This window comes from Leptidea sinapis, chromosome 39 (assembly GCF_905404315.1).
Source record: "Leptidea sinapis chromosome 39, ilLepSina1.1, whole genome shotgun sequence".
Classification (NCBI taxonomy): Eukaryota; Metazoa; Arthropoda; class Insecta; order Lepidoptera; family Pieridae; genus Leptidea; species Leptidea sinapis.
The window spans coordinates 3,061,919-3,077,419 of record NC_066303.1 but is presented as its reverse complement, the minus strand read 5'-3'; the positions used below and the strand labels follow the sequence as shown (position 1 = coordinate 3,077,419).

Sequence of the window (15,501 nt, the reverse complement as noted above, 5' to 3'; positions counted from 1 at the left end):
TAGGTAGATCTTTTATATAAATTATGAAGAGGAACGGTCCAAGAATAGACCCTTGTGGAGCCCCCACATCGAGAGGAGTTCCAGGAGATCTTCTGCCATTCACATCGACACTCTGAATTCTATTCTTTAAATATGAGATAAGAAGATCGAGAGGGGATCATTTTATACCGTAGGGACATAGCTTACTGACCAGCGTTGAATATTAAACACAATCAAAAGCCTTATATATAATAATATATAATTATAAATCACAGAAGATACTAAGTACATTTTGTGATTCCTGCCAGGCCTACAAACCCAAATTGTTTTATATGAAGTAACTTATAAGTTTAAAAGTGAGTAAGCATATCGCTTAAATTAATTTTTCCAAAAATTTTGCTAACCGAAACAGGACGATAGTTATTCAAAACTTTTGAGATGGAATCAGTGTTGGTACCGACTAGTTTCGGACCGGATTCGGAGGTCCGATCTGGAGGGTGAGTGTAATGAGTTCGCGGTCACCTCCCGCCTCGCACTATGGATTTGTGCTCGTAGTCGAAATTAGTCGGTACCGACACCGATAAACCGTGAGTAAAGCCAATTTAAAAAAATAAAACTATTTATACCCAAATGTCTTTATTTAACACGAGCTACCCGGTGTGGTAACTACTTCTCTACTTACCCCTAAAACTTCGCGGGCGTATGCAGAGAAACTCATCAAAGTTTTATCAAAATTAGTTCATTTCGGAGGCTATAGAGGACAAACAGATAATTAAAGACTGCATTTTAATTTACACACATAGATAGATTTCAATGCGTATGTAGGTACTTGTGTTAACGCCACTATCTATCTATCCTAGTCTTTCTCCTATCACGTTCTCTCTTTTCCCCACTTCTTTGCACCGCGCCATTTTATAGGACAGAAAAAGTTTCGCCAATGCCTTCACGGCCTCGCACGCACTTGATGCCTATTAAGTGAACTCGGTCGGAGGAAAACCGCTTGAACTAGTTGGATTACAAACAAGAACCGGGTTAAGTGTCGAAGTTTCATCAGGTTAGTTTCCTTGTCCTCACACAGTCCATTCCGCAAGAAGTCCGCTGAACTGGGACTGTATTGCTCAGTCGACTGTGGTTCACAATGGTTATGCTGGTCAATGAAAGTAAAATAGGGTACGTATACATAATATCTTCCTGCCCCAATATGTCCCGTTGCATTGACCTAAAAATTAAAACAGAAAATTGTAAAATCACCTCATGAAAAAACACTATAGTTTATTTAAAATTTTAAGTCTCCTCGTTCGATACTTAGGAATGAGCTTTGAAGCGAGTGTTGCCCTTTTAAAAAGAATGAAATAAAACGAAATTATTATTATTATTAATTAATTAAGTAATAATAATAACAATAATTATATAAATTATTATTATTTTTATATAGAGTACCTGCTGGTACAGAACTGTCACTTTCGTAAAACTTTTAAAGAAATAACTACTTCAGCCGCCCGCTAGCTAATACGATGCCTTTTAAATCGCGCTTTGTTCGCAAGCGATATAATATACATAGCTATAAATTAGATGAAGAATACTAACTAAGCTCTACTAGTACGTATTTCTTGGGTACTCGGGGGTGACGCACCCGACATAGACAGCTGTGGGCGCCATTTTAACATTTTTATTTACTAGATAGTTACCCAGTTTCCAATTACGTGCCGTTTATGTGTTTCATTACTAATAATTGCTTAGTAAGGAATCTACATCATAAACAACACGAACAGACATTATTTGCCATTCTTCGTGCATAAAAACTTTGATGACTAATCTGATAATAAAATGGAATAGAAATTTTATTTACCAAAGTGAGTGGCAATAGCATAACATATTGCAACAACACTTGGTAAACATCATGAAGCTACATCAGTTCGTAAAGGGACTTTGAATTGGGGAGATGAACTGATAAGAAACTCCCAGCCCATATTTAAAGTCATATAACAAATATCACTAGTACTGGAGAATATTGCCCTTGCCAAATCCATTAGGTACGAAATAAATCTACAGCAAATAATATTTTTACTCTTGATCTACAGATATAATCTTAAATCTGAGGAAAGTCTAAGATTAGGCTTGTTGCTTCTTGATCGAAACGCCAAAACGAGAGATATGTTATTGACACGCTCAAACTGTCATTTTCGAACAGAGGTAATCTGTAATCTATGATCCTTCCTCCCAAATTATATATATATTGATTTTAAAGATTACAATTTTGATCCATGGTTTGTTTATTGGCACACTTAACTAAAGACTTGGATTATATTTTTGATCGAAAATCCGAAGATCAAAGATTAGATTGATTATTAATTTCGGCCGTTAGCCTACTTAATATAATAGGGGTCAAAGTATAAAATTGCGGTTTTATTGTAATAGGTACTTTGAATTGACATAGAACCATCATGGTTTAAGATTTTTGAGTAAATCTTTTTTCACGTGGTACCTACTATCGACTTTCAGTTGTTTATTTTTATTCAACTTAGACAAGAAAGATGGATACTTCGAAAATTCGAGTGATTTTTGAATAAAGTCCTGACGCGGAACTAACGCGGCAGAAACGCTACGTAATATGAAGGTTGCGTTTGGAGAGGGGACTGCTGATGAAAGAACCGTGCAATTTAAATTTAAGCGCTTTCGTGGTGGAAGCCGATCTGATCAATAAAATAAAAAAATATGAAAAATGGATGCGTCATGATTTGACTGATCTGCAGAAAGAAACGCGTTTTTAAATTTGTAAAAAAAAGGTCAAATGCCACAACGGTATCCTAAAGCATAGCTTACCAATAAAAAGGTAATGGAAACTGTTTGGTTGTCTCAGCGTGGTATTATTCACTATAGCTTTCCCCGATCTAGTAGAGCAATAACAGCAGATGCCTACTGTGCCGAATTCCGAACACTGTTAGCAAAACTAGCAGTGAAACAACCCCGACTCATGAATCTATCTTCACCATTATTGCTCCACGATAACGCGAGACTTCATTCAGCACGAGAAACCGTTTTAACTCTACAGGAACTATAAACCATTCGTCACCTTTCGTATTTCGAGATCTTTCTCCAACGGACTGCTATTTTTTTCGTGATTTGGAAAATTTTCTACGTGATAAAAAGTTTTCTTCTCAGGAGTCAGTACAAAATGCTTTCACACAGTTTGTCGAATCTAGATCACCACAGTTATATGGCAAAGGCATAAATGACCTTCCCATTAGATGGCAGCAATGTATAAATAATAATGGTAATTAATTTGGTTAAGAAAATATGCTAAATTAAAAAAAAAACTTTTTTGAAAAAATCGGCAATTTCATGCTTTAACCCCTAATTTTGAGGTGACCTGTGCAGACAAGTAACTACCAAGCCATACAATTACTGATGGATAGATATGTTCAAAGAATTCAGCACTCCCAACAAAACGCCGAAGTCAATAGAATTAAAGGCATTACTGAAATCTAGTAACGCTAGGACCATAAAATTCTTATTCAAATCAAATCAAAATATATTTATTTTCTCTCACAATAAAAACTTACAATACCCAGTTTATTAAAATCTATATTGATACATTGTTATAATTGTGAGAGACCAGCGCTTGAATTAGGTAACAAATACCTGTGCTATAAGTCACCGGGCCCCCAAAGCACATGGTTAAAGTATTGGAGAGAATGTACAAAAAATAAATATAATGAATATATATAATGAAATTTAATTAGATACAGAAATAAATTGGTGTTAGTGTAGAATGTAGATGATGGTTATGTGAACGTGTGTGTGTAAGTGTGTGTGTGTGTGTATGTGTGTGTGTGCGTGTGTGTAGTGACTTGGTGTATGTGTTGTAGAATTTTTTTAACTTATAATATTATTATCTATTGCAAAGCGTATATCATCGGTGATTTTAAGCTGTTGTAGTACTATGAACCGGTCGTACAATCGATTTAGGTCGGTAGTCGGAAAAGGATGAAGATGAACGTTGTTCAGGTAGGGGACTGATATACGCTTCCTTCAAGCTATCAGGGAAATTTCCAGATGGACATATTTAATATGTAAGTGATAACAGAATTATTGATATCAAGGATTAGGATGATCATGGATCGATCGGTGTCATCGCTACCATCTACATTTAATGATATTGAAAGTGCTGTTTTCTTGACATCCTATTCAGAGAATTAATCGAAGGCGAACGGAGTAAAAAATTATATAATTTTATAATTTTGGTATAGGTATAGGTATTAAAGCTTAATAGATAGCAATGCATTTTCTTGCAATAGGCTTATAACACAGTTGACTCTAGTTACATATAAATAATCTTTCGTACCTCTATTTATGTGCTGACTGTACATGTCGCTTGAGATGGGAGCTTCTATTGAAACTCTTGTCGCAATCTATACATTTGTGTCTCCTTTCATCCGTGTGCGATTGTAGATGAACGGACATACTGTGAATGTTTGCAGTTGTTATAATCTGTTCTTTCTAAACGAGGAGGACACACGAGCGTATGGGTCACCTGATGGTATCCAAATGTTTTGAGCCTTCTTTAGTGTTAATTCCGCCAATACTCGTCTTTAAACAATTCGACACGTATTTCGCTTCTACACGAGGAATCCTCAGAAGATGTTGACTCGCCAAACTCTGGCACGAGACTGAAGACTGAAGTCTCAAAACATTTGGATAGTTATGGATTTCCGCAAAGTAACGCCTACTTCAATAAATTTTCAACTGATGGTAATTAATCACTACAGCCCGCACTTTTTTGCAACAGGAGGAATCACAGGGGGCGTTGCCATTTAGAATATGCGTATGCGATTTTTTGCAGGCACCCAAGCTATATCGGCCTGGAAACATCGCGCAAAGTCCGTTCCATAATTTTGAAGAATGCGGAAAAAAAATCCTTCATAACCATTCTGTATTTATACAACACACATCTAAATGAGGACTTAAACATTATAAGTTTGTAGCCTCTGGTGCGAAGGCGGAATTGGGCGTCAGGGATCAGATCAAAAATGTTTTCGTAACACTCTCTGTAAAATACGCGACACACGACCAAGCTACATTTCTACGCAGCGGTAAAACCCATAAGCGCTGGTGTCCCACAAGGCTGCGTGCTATCCCCTATACTGTATCTTCTGCATATAAATGGTATGCTGCAAGTTAGCAGTATTTATTGCGATATGCACTTCGGACCCGAATTTTAAGAAATTTTAAGCCAAACGCTTACTTACTTTAACTTTCATAAGTTACTTCATATGATTTGATAATTGGATTTACTAGGGGACGTTCAACAACGGATGCAGGTGTTGAACTGATCAAGAATATTTTTGATGCCTGGGAGGAATCACAGAATGCACTTGGTATCTTCTGTGATTTATCTAAGGCTTTTGATTGTGTTCAACATTCAACGTTCATCAGGAAGTTATGTCACTATGGCATAAAAAGAATTGCGCTCGATCTTCTGATTTCATATCTAAACAATAGGAGTCAGAAGGTCAACCTGAATGGTAGGAGATCTCCTGGGACATCTCTCAGAATGAGGGTCTATTCTTAGACCGTTCCACTTTCTCGTCTATATAAAATATGATCTTCTTAATATTATTGAAAATAAACATAACGTAGTATTGACACACGGATGACACTTCACAGATATTCAAAGTGAAAAGAAACCAAGTCATGTATGACGAAGAAGAAGAAGATATTCTATCTGATATCGTGTACTGGTTCAGCACTAAAAGCCTAATGTTAAATAGCAAGAAAAACTATATTAAATTTACCGTAATGGGAAAATGTGACTTAACATTTTATGTCTCAAGGTGACGAGACAATGTAGTGCCGCTCAGAATTCTTGGGTTTTTCAAGTATCCTGAGCAGCACTGCATTGTAATGGTCAGGGCGTATCAATTACCATCAGCTGAACGTCATGTTACTTTGATTCTTTAGCGTTATATATTATCTCTGTCTCTACTTATGCATTTATTACGGGGAGTGCTCAGAGATGTCGTTCGAGTTGATACCAGCAGCTGAATTCCAGCACCGGACATTACATGCAGTCATACCACAACCGTGCGGTTTGGGAGGAATTTCTTGCCTCGCACAGCCTATTTGTGGAATCAACTACCGGCTGCAGTTTTCCCAAACCATACAGGGAGTATTCTTTGGGGACCTTAAAGGCCGGCTACGCATCTCTTGACCACTTTTCATCACGTGAATCTTTGCCGTTTACCCCACTTATATAAAAAAAACAATGCAAGATAATGTGTTATAGGAAAGACATCAATATTATAAAGTATTGTTATTACGTGTGAGGACAACAGGTTTCAGAACAATCTTGAGGTTGGGGCATACTAGTATGAAGTGGTACGGGTAAAATTTCCCATTTTGGTATGTTTCCTTACGTTAACTAAACTCCTAATAGATATCACAAAATCACCCTACTAAGTGATTACTTCCCAACAGGTAAGTTATCACCCATCACCTGATTGCGTACGCTTGTTTGTCCTTTTATTTCATAAAAATACTTACTTGGTTCGTCCGCTCAAAAATTTCTTGCAAACGGGGCATTCAACTTTACCGCCGTGTACAAGATAATGACGTTTTAGCAAATATCGAGCCGTGAAGTCAGCCCCACATATTTCACAAACAAACTGACGAACAGCGCAATGCACTTTGCGTATATGTGCCTTTGCTAACGCAGTACTTTTAAAAGATTTGCCACAAGAGTTCTGCAACAACACAAAACGGTCAACATTTTGTAAAAAAAAACATTGTTCGAAAAGAAGAAATTCCAGCATCGGATAGTTCTTGTAAACCTCTTCAAAAGTGCAAGGAATACCGCAAAAATACAAAAAAAAATCACGAATAGTAAGTGGTTATGTGTATGAGATTTAAAGGAACCAGCTGTTGAATAAGCTTCCTTGTGCAGTGTTTCCGGGACGATACGACATGGGTACCTTAAAATAAAGCGCGTACACCTTCCTTAAAGGCCGGCAACGCTCTTGTTATTCCTCTGGTGTTGCAAGAGAATTTGGGCGGCGGTGATCACTTAACACCCGTACGCTCGTTTGTTCTCCTTTTCCATAAATAAAAACCTATCAAAAATAAGAACCCATTCCAGAGATAGAGAAAAAGACGTTATTTATCCTTTTTGGACATGCAATCGAAAGAAGAAAAATATCTTTGCTAAAACATCACTTCACGTCCCTCTCGAGTACAGAATCCAGTATCAGAAAGACAAATAGTTTGTTATTATTTTAGGTGACTCACTTCTGGGTGCATACAAATTTAATTTGTACCTCAATTTACGGACGATGGTAACTCGAAACTCGGACGGTTGGTAAGTGCGCATTAAAAAAAAGCATTTATTTCTCAAAGTTGATACCTTTAGAATTCTTTTTGATGTCATTTCTGACACTACCACCGCTTGAACGGAACCCGAGAGGTGCAGGTACGAGTCTCACATCGTCAATTGCATATATAAATAGTTGTGTCGCATATAACAATGCCAGTGTCAAAAGTAGCCGCCATTTTGTGTAATTAGTGAGTATTGCTATTTATTTGTCATGATCAGGTTTCTATTCAAAAAACTCAATAAAATTAAAAATTATATCATCATCAATTTTTGTGTCCTGTACAAGACCCAGCCTAGACAATACGGCCACAGATTTTTTGTTTTATGATAATAAGGGATGAGACGAGCAGGAAGTTCAGCTGATGGTAATTGATGCGCCCTGCCCATTACAATGCAGTGCCGCTAGGGATTATTGAAAAATTCTAAATTTCTACGCGGCACTTCAATTGAGACATAAGATGTTAAGTCTCGTTTGTCCACTAATTTCACTAGCTACGGCGCCCTTCAGACCAAACAGAAAAAGCGCCGTTGTGGTACCCATAATCTAGCGGGCATCCTGAGCAAAGGAGCACACATCTCTTTTTCATTGCAAACTTTCTGGAATTTACAAACTCAGTTTTTATTATTTGTACGCGGTAATATTATTACGTGTTTATAGTATTCAAAGCTTCGTTGGTAAAATGGGTATAACCGTTGACTCTTACCACGCAGCCCCCGAATTTATATGTATTTTTTTTCAATGGTCTTACAAGAGATGCTCTCCATCGCGAGGGTCGCGGTGATCACATACTAATAGGTGACGCGTAAATCAAACACCTGGGGTCATTGAGGACTCCCCCCGAGGTCATGGTGACATCAGAGGTTTGAACTCAAATTAAACGTCAAATATTTTTATTCAAAATAGGATTTAAAATCACTTATAGAACGTCAAAATCTACCACCCATTCAAAAGAGACTGCCTCAAACCTGAGAAGAATGGGCGCAAGAAACTCGGCGGGCTTTTTTTTAAAATATAAAATATGGATAACAATTTAATATCATACAATAAACATTTATAGTTAAAGAGCCTGCGGGTGTTCGCTTTATTCCCAGTCCGTGGTGTCATTAAGAAAATCGTTTGTGCTATAATAACCTTTCCCACACAAACGTTTTTTAACAATTCTTTTAAATTTCGTAACACATTTGTTTTGTACATTTTCTGGGATCATATTGTAGAAGCATATACATCGCCCAACAAAAGACTTACTAACTCGACCCAACCGAGTAGTAGGCATAACAAGTTTATGTTTGTTGCTCGTGGAGTTGGGATGACAAGATTAGCCACCCACCTAACCACGAAAAATAGGCGCGCCATAGTCGTCGCGGTTTGGATAGTAGCCTGTGATAACCTATGACCTAGGTGACGCGTACGAGTATGTAGCATACGTTTCTTCTGGTATTCCATAAAAAAGACAATGTCAAAATTTCAGCTATCCTTGCTATTGCGGTTTATGACAAACAACGCGGTAACAGACATACGGTCAGCAAAATGATAAAATTAGACGTCCCCACAGTGAGGTTTTCAAGGCACCTTCTTCAACGTTTGGAATGAGCTTCCTTGTCTGGTGTTTCCGGGACGAAACAACATGAGTACTTAAAAAAAAAAACGCGTGCACCTTCCTTGAAGGCCGGCAACGCTCTTCTGATTCCAAAATGTTTCAAAAAAAGGTAGTAGGCGGCTGATCATTTAACATCGGGTACGCTCATTTGTCTTCGTCTTACATAAAATCCCTACTAATATTATAAATGTGAATGTGTGTTTGTTTGTTACGCTTTTACGCCGGAGCTACTGAACCGATTTAGACGAATTTTGGTACAGCGATAGACTGGAGCTTGGGAAAGGACTTCATTTTATATATAGGCTACATTTTATACCGGAAAAATCCATGGTAACCGCAGGATGTGCGAAAAACTGAAATTCACGTCGATGAGACTATACCAATAGTAAGTTTAGTTTGTTATGGCAATCTACTTCGAAATAAAATTCATAATATAATATTTTGGGAACAGGAGCGAAAACGGGAACCGGCACTGGAATAGGACATGAGATAATCTTCAATTCCAAACATGCTTATTATTTTTTAAAACCCTTTATCTACGCGGACGAAGTCGCGGGCATCAGCTAGTAAGCTATAAGTGTAACTTTAAATTTAATTAAAATGACACGTATTATAGTTACCTGCGGACATTTACAAGACTCGTCAATCTTGACATGGTAAATCTTATTCTTATTGCCTTTTCTTTTCTCAATAATAACCTCACCAATGACCGTATATTCAATGTCTTTTATTTCACTACCTGCAATGGAACAATAGATAATATAACCATAGATAAGGAGCTAGTAAATTTCGTTAAATATATCTTTTCGTACAAACAATGGCTGTGCGAGGCAAGAAATTTCTTGATATTCTTTTTTGATAATAAATGATATATTTATTTTTTTTAAAAGTACACTCCTTCACTATTCAAACTTCTGCTTTAGTTGGAAACATTGCATGAAGTAGTTTTTCTAGTCTTACATGGCTTCTTGCAACGCATTTACCACCTCCTCGGGGCTTTAAATCGTATAAATGCAAGATCGGATTGTAAGGTGAATTCGTCATCAGTTCTATATTTTAGGCCTTCAGAAGCTCATTCGCCTAGATAATCTATGACTATAGAAACCGTAAGACAATCGATAAGAACAGGCCAGGAATATTAATTCAGTGTGCGTGACAAGCTACGTCTTACACTCGCGATTTGAATCACACTTCGAGTTAGTGTGCGTGCATTGCTCAAAATAGAGATTAGTTCTCAACCCAATTCTTTTTGACGTTTTCACAGCTGTCATAGTCTATATAGACGTATAAACTGATCTATGCTAATTCGTTAGCTTAAGGGAATGTGAGGTTGTGATATCCTTAGATGAAGGACAACTATGCTGCGAAGACGTTTTACGTAATCTTTTTCAATCACGTATAAATCATTTGATTTTCAAGCATAACTGTAGTATTATGTTCCGATTTGCCGAAAAAAGAAACATCAATTTTCTTACAAATGCTTTGACTTAAACTTCGAAGGCAAATATTCAGCCTCTGAAAAACCCACCTGTTATTGGCTTAAAGAGACGCCTGTTTCGCACATTTCGTCAGCGATGTATTTTGATCAATTGAAATGTTATTCAGCAAAATGATCAAAAACGTCAAGTTAGTTACATAATATTGTTAATTTAAACTTTGTCATTATTGCGAGGCGTCGTATTCAAAGCGCGGTGAAAACACAACTGAACGTAAAATGTGCCTAATAGACGCGTAGGCAGAGTTTTGCTTCAGACAATTTTGACAAGAATTTTCAACAGCCTGATTTTGAGCCAAGTTGTTTATTGTACGTCAATACTTAGAATATACTAGCGTATAAACAACCTGACAGCCCGATTAGCGTGATCAATTTTGATTTGTCATTGTGGGCCAAGTCACGCCAAGCTGACTATGTACGACTTGTCAATAAAAATTGGTTAGTACTTAAAGATTTGCTTTCCTATTCTATCTTGTTGTCTTGCTATCTTTGTTTGTCTATGAGCTAGTATATTGTAAGCTTATGGTTCAGGCTGTGTCAACACTCACTTCCTTCAGTATTCACAGGTTTCAGGGGCTCGGCAAACACTACATTATCCAGTAGATAAAACTTCTCACCATGATCATCACTGCAGCCTTCCAGTGGCTGAAAGTAATACAATTTTAAGCAGAAAGCCGAAAAAAAGCCTTAGATAATTTATATGTAAAGATAGAGCTTCTTGCTGCTAGACAACTGATGAAAGCAGGCCAGTTTTATTACTTTAGTGTGTGTGCCAAGCTGCATCTTACACTCACAGTTTGTGAGCATTTGGTTTTAATCCATTTAAGTACACACAAGTAAGTTATGTGTAATGTATGAGGGTATTATGGAGGGTCCGTAGCTACTACGTAAGTCGGTACTGGCAAGGAGCCGATCTAATTCCTAGCCAACAGAGATGTTGGAAGTGTTTAAGCAAAAAGCAATCATATATCGTGAACTATAATGTAATATGTACAAGGACAGTGGAATTATTATTGTGTTTTTAGTACCAGGCAAACATAAATTAAATTGAGACAGTATAGTTTGATTAAAGAATGATATAATATTATATTATATTACTATATTATATCATTCTGGCAAATATAATTATTGTTTTACTGATAGTATGAGTTTATTTTGTTGAGTGAGAGTGAGAGAGCTATGTCAACAGGGTGGATTTAATTTAATGACTAAATTAATAATTTATTTGTTAAAATAATATAAAAGGCAACACATTTTTTCTTATGACAATTTTCAGCATTGCTTTTGTGTTTATTTGTGGGGCATATTATTTTTCGAGTTTATGTTATTAAGTAATCACAAAAAAGCATAAAGTACAAACTTCTCCCTTTGCAAGCGAAGATTTGAGTGTAAGTTGCTTTTTGTGCTCTTTTATCTACATTGCACAGATATCTTCTTTGTGCAAATTACTGAAGATTTGAATGAGTTCTTCTATTTTAAATTACAAGGAAGTGTTTGTAAGAACATTAAAAATTGTAGATTTTACCATAACTGTGGTAAAGGTTTGAGCTGCAATGAGAAGAATGGCAAGAAACTCATTGCCACTCATATACATGAATATCTAGTATAATATAATAATAATATTGACACACTTTTCACACAAATTATCTTGCCCCAAGTTAAGCATATATAGCCTGTGTTATGGGTTACAAGACAATGATATATTTAATACAATATACTTACCTAAACATAACTAAATTCATATAAACATACATAAATACATCCATGACTCGGAAACAAACATCCATATTCATCATATAAATGTTTGCACCTACCGGGATTCGAACCCGGGACCTCTAGCTTAGTAGGTAGGATCGCCAACCACTCAGCTAATATATAGAATGTATGCTATATAATAGCTGCATTATTTTACAAATTATTTTAATTACAATCTACATGAAACGATGCAACAAAACTACTCAAACCTTAATTGCACTTTCAATAATTTGAAATATGGCCTGTATAAAAGACAAAGTGCAAGAAAATTGTACTAAGACAAATATATATACAAAAATTATACCTACTAGGTACTAACTTAAAACAATATTTAGTAGGTATTGTGTATGAGACATGAGTTATAATAATGATTAATAACTTACATCAGATATTGAATCTATCACGTTCAGTGTTTTATAGCAGGATTTATTATTATTTCTAATTAAATAATCCATATTTGTACTGAATACTGTACACTATTTCGCTATTTAGATTTAAATACCTACCCAATATTCATTAAAAGTGTACACAAAATTTAACTCAAGAAATAAGAAAAATGTAATCAAACAAAACATAACAATATCAATTTTTGTTTTGTTTTTTTGGCCTGGTAACGGGACAACAATATCAAAGTACACAATACACATACCAAAGAGGATGTTAATACTACATAAACACATACGACTCATACGAGCATGTAAAATAACTGCTATTTGTACTTCGCCTGTCGCTTGTTGACAGGCGGTATTCGAATCAGAACTTAGAATATTAACACTTATTATATATTCTTAAGTCCTTTTCCATTGTGCGTTTTGAAAAATAATAAAATATCATTTTTAAATTATAAGTGTAGTCTATATACATTTAATTAAATATTGCACAACGTTTTCTCTTTGTAATTTAGCATAAAATACATCCAAAAATTAAAATGTAAATTTATTGTGCAAACTTTGCTTTGACACTGGCAATAAGATAGAAGCTCTAAACGTATGGCTCATCTACAAAAGAAATACGTAAATAATGTTACGAAAAATCTTGGTCTTAGTGACAGTTATGACTGGTCGTCATTTTGTTTTGTTCATTCGGTTTCTGACGATGGTCGTGATTGAATGTGCTCTTCTTGCTTTTCATTTATATATTAAACCATATTTAATATATCGGCGCAAATACTTCAACATGAATTGAAAAAAACACGTGCACGTGCATCGAGCCTCATAAATACGGCCGCACGGTCGACACTTGAGTCAGTCGTGCTCGGGCTGTCGTACGGTACGGACCTCTCTGGGTCATCGTAACGCTGCCCGTTGAATAAACGAAAGTAATTAAATACCTACTCGTGTAGTTTTCTTTAGAAGAATCAATGAGTGATCTTCAGCAAGATAGCAATTGTGATGTCAACAGTAATGACGTTACACCTTTTAAAAACAATACAGAGGTTCTTTCCTCGTCATATATCTTTATATAATAAATATGGGTAAATGAAGGTGTGTATTAATAAGTAAGTAAGTTCCATAGCATTATGTACTATGGTATATTGCTATGGGACACCGCTGCTGATATTAATACAATATTTGTGCTGCAGAATAGAGCTATTCGCGCTATTTATAACTTAGGTCCTAAAGAATCATTGAGAGCAAAATTCAAAGAAATTATTAATTTCTTTGAATTTGAAATTTTAATTTCTTGACTGTTGCTTCTTAATATATTCTTGATAATGTTATGTATGTTCATAGGCACATAAGTGAATTTGCCAGACACTGTCATAACCATAATGTTAACACCAGGAACAGACATAAACTTATGATGCCTACTACTCGGCTAAGTCGAGTTAGCAAGTCTTTCGTGAGGCGATGTATATGCTTTTACAACAAGATCCCAGAAAATGTTCAAAACAAAAGTATTACGTTATTCAAAAGAATTGTTAACAAACGTTTGTGTGGTAAAGGTTACTATAACATAAATGACTTTCTTAATGATAGTACCACAGATTGGGAATGGAGTGACCACCCTCAGGCTATTAAATAATAAGTTTAATTGTACAATATTACTTTGTATACATATTTTTTCGATGAAAAAAAAAGCCCGCTGAGTTTGTTGCGCCTATTCTTCTCAGGTCTGAGGCATGGGTGGTAGTTTTTGACTTTCAATAAATGATGTCACATCCTATTTTGAATAAAAATATTTGAATTTAAGAAAAACCTATACTTTATACATATTTATGTAGCGGTATATTGTGTGTCTTACATTTGCAAAAAAATGGAAAGTGAATATGTTGCTTTTATACAATATGAAGATTTTATGATTACTACAGTTAATAATAATAAATATTTTTACAGGTCACGCAACATCGAAAATGTGGTTTGATACTCAAATGAAAACTCCTAAATAAGCCTTTTTAGAGTGCCTTACCACAGGCTTAAAAGCTCTAACCAGAAAAGGAAGGCGTCTGTTTGTTGCGCCCATTATTCTCAGGTCTGAGGCATTATTTTTGGAATGTGTGGTATTTGGCTTTCAATAAGTGGCGTCACATCCTATTTTAAATAAAAATATTTGAATTTCAATTTGAATATCTCATATAGGCAGGGAGGACGGTTTTGTAGATGGATCCATTATTAATATTAGAATCCAAAAAAGTGCATTCTGCCAAAGCTAAAAACAAATTCGGTCTTTGTTTTAATGTCCCTTACCATTCCCCAATGTTAGAACCGAACCCCACAACTGCCCGACGGAATGCACAAATTATTGAATAGCTCATATCCAAAAATATACATAATGAAGAAAAAATGATAAAAGCTCAGTGACTAGAGATCGTAAAAAGAGAAACATCGAATTATCAAACTTTTTCTGGAGACTGGCTGCGGAAAATAAAATTTATTATAAAAGTAACTAATTCCGATTCGTCGACATCAATCTTTACTTAATATTAATATGGAAATTATTTATTTTATGTTTGGTAACTATTATCAAAAAAAATATTTAATATTATATAAAATATATAATATTTCATATGTAATATATATACATATGGTATATATTTATGTTATTTTTTTGTATTATTAATCAAAATAAGTTTATTATTAAACTTCATAGGAAAATGTTCATAATCTCTGAATTGTCATTTTGACAATGACATTTTTTGTTTACATTTTTGATCTTGAATTACATTTCAGAGTATAAGACTTTAACCCAAAGAGTAATATAATATATAGGATAAAGAGAGCCAGCTCTTATTCGCATTAAGAGCTATCTATTTGAAAACTAGCGCCATCTGGATATTGGCCCCGAAAATAACTATATATCAGCTC

General features: G+C 35.4%; 1 long non-coding RNA gene across 1 annotated transcript; it reads right to left on the bottom strand.

The window, feature by feature from the left end:
- Window positions 1-598: 598 nt before the first annotated feature.
- On the bottom strand, window positions 599-12,816 carry LOC126976207 (uncharacterized). Its single transcript, XR_007731852.1, has 6 exons — window positions 12,580-12,816; window positions 10,990-11,086; window positions 9,567-9,685; window positions 6,523-6,722; window positions 4,325-4,444; window positions 599-1,198 (listed from the first exon to the last, which is right to left on the bottom strand). It is a non-coding gene; the product is annotated as an uncharacterized LOC126976207 (long non-coding RNA).
- Window positions 12,817-15,501: the final 2,685 nt, after the last annotated feature.